Genomic DNA, 1,814 nt, shown 5'->3' on the forward strand with positions numbered 1-1,814 from the left:
GTGTTTCTTGTTAGCAATAGGATAATAGTGTAATAATTTGATTCTCTTATTTATTTGTATTTCTATACTACAATTTGTTTCTGTTTGTCTTTGTTACTTCTTTTTTATATTTATAGTATCTTATTTCTGTATATATTTGTATATTTATATAGTTTTAAATGTTATGATTATTTATTTGTGTTTTTCAAAATGTCTGATAAAAAATTACAGTTTGTGCAATATTGTGGGTTTTTTGTTGAGGGGGCGCTGAAGGGGGGTTCGCCCAGGGAGCCATACAAGCTAGAACCACCACTGCTTCAACGAATGACTGATACTATGCTTCACATGCTTTAATAAATCCTCTTAAAGATTGGCCCCTTTTTTTCCAATTTTCGCCTAAAATGACATACCCAAATCTATCTGCCTGTAGCTCAGGCCCTGAAGCAAGGATATGCATATTATTTGTAACATTTGAAAGGAAACACTTTGAAGTTTGTGGAAATGTTAAAGGAATGTAGAAGAATATAACACATTAGATCTGGTAAGAGATAATACAAAGAAAAAACAACCTTTTTTGTATTTTTTTTGTACCATCATCTTTGAAATGCAAGAGAAAGGCCATAATGTATTATCCCAGCCCAGGTGGAATTTAGATTTTGGCAAATAGACGGCAGAAGTGTACGTGCAAAGTTTTAGACTGATTCAAAGAACCATTGCATTTCTGTTCAAAATGTTGTATCAAGACTGCCAAAATGTGCCTAATTTGTTTATGAATAACTTTTCATGTTCAAAACTGTGTACTCTCCTCAAACATTATTTCACTGTAATAGCTCCTGTAAATTGGACAGTGCAGTTAGATTAATAAGAATTTAAGCTTTCTGCCAATATCAGATATGTCTAAATCCTGAGAAATGTTCTTGTTACTTACAACCTCATGCTAATCGCATTAGCCTACATTAGCTCCCGCAGGGGACCCACCAATCGTGAAGAAGCTTTTAATCAATATTCTTCTTCTTCCTTGAACAAAGGAATCGTACTCTTTGGGTCTAATGTCAAGCTTGGGGTAAGTTGCAGAATCGATGTTTGTTCGCAACGACTGTCAAACGCGTTTAAGTAGGAATTTAACAGCAGAGGAAGCAATTTAAAAAGACCTTTGGAAACACACACACACACACACACACACACACACACACACACACACACACACACACACACACACACACACACACACACACACACACACACACACACACACACACACTGACTGACTGACTGACTGCCAATCACTTTGACATCTTTAGCCATCATTACAGGATCTCTTTCTGCTAATCAACCCGGCAAGCGGGCAGCAGCTCAATTAGCTGTCTCCAAGACGTCCATCCATGTAGTCTCACGGTGCTGTGGCAGCTCCTATCTCTATAGTCTATAATGACTTCCTAGGCGGATTGGGCTCTTGTCAATGACCACTACAATTAAGCGATCAAGAGCACAGGCCACCACGATGAGAGCAGCTATTTAGCAGTTAACTAGGGCAGAGCAAAAACCAACTGAAACCATAATCCACTTATCTTTAGTACCAATTAGATTTGTGTCATGTACCAAAGAATAGGACTATGGAACGTTTGGGGCCACTGAATGGATCATGGTGTTCGTTTTTCCGATGACAGCTAGGCGCCACGGGCTCCATTTGAACAGCATGGTCATCATCACGAGTAGTATGAATATGAGTGTACACGAGAATGTGATATGACGTCGAGAACCCACCTACGTTTCTGCAGCTGATTGGACTCGCGCAGATACCCAGCTATCATTTAATAAACAGAGGTGGACTGGAC

The sequence above is a fragment of the Salmo trutta genome, chromosome 28, assembly GCF_901001165.1.
Source record: "Salmo trutta chromosome 28, fSalTru1.1, whole genome shotgun sequence".
In the NCBI taxonomy this organism is placed as follows: Eukaryota; Metazoa; Chordata; class Actinopteri; order Salmoniformes; family Salmonidae; genus Salmo; species Salmo trutta.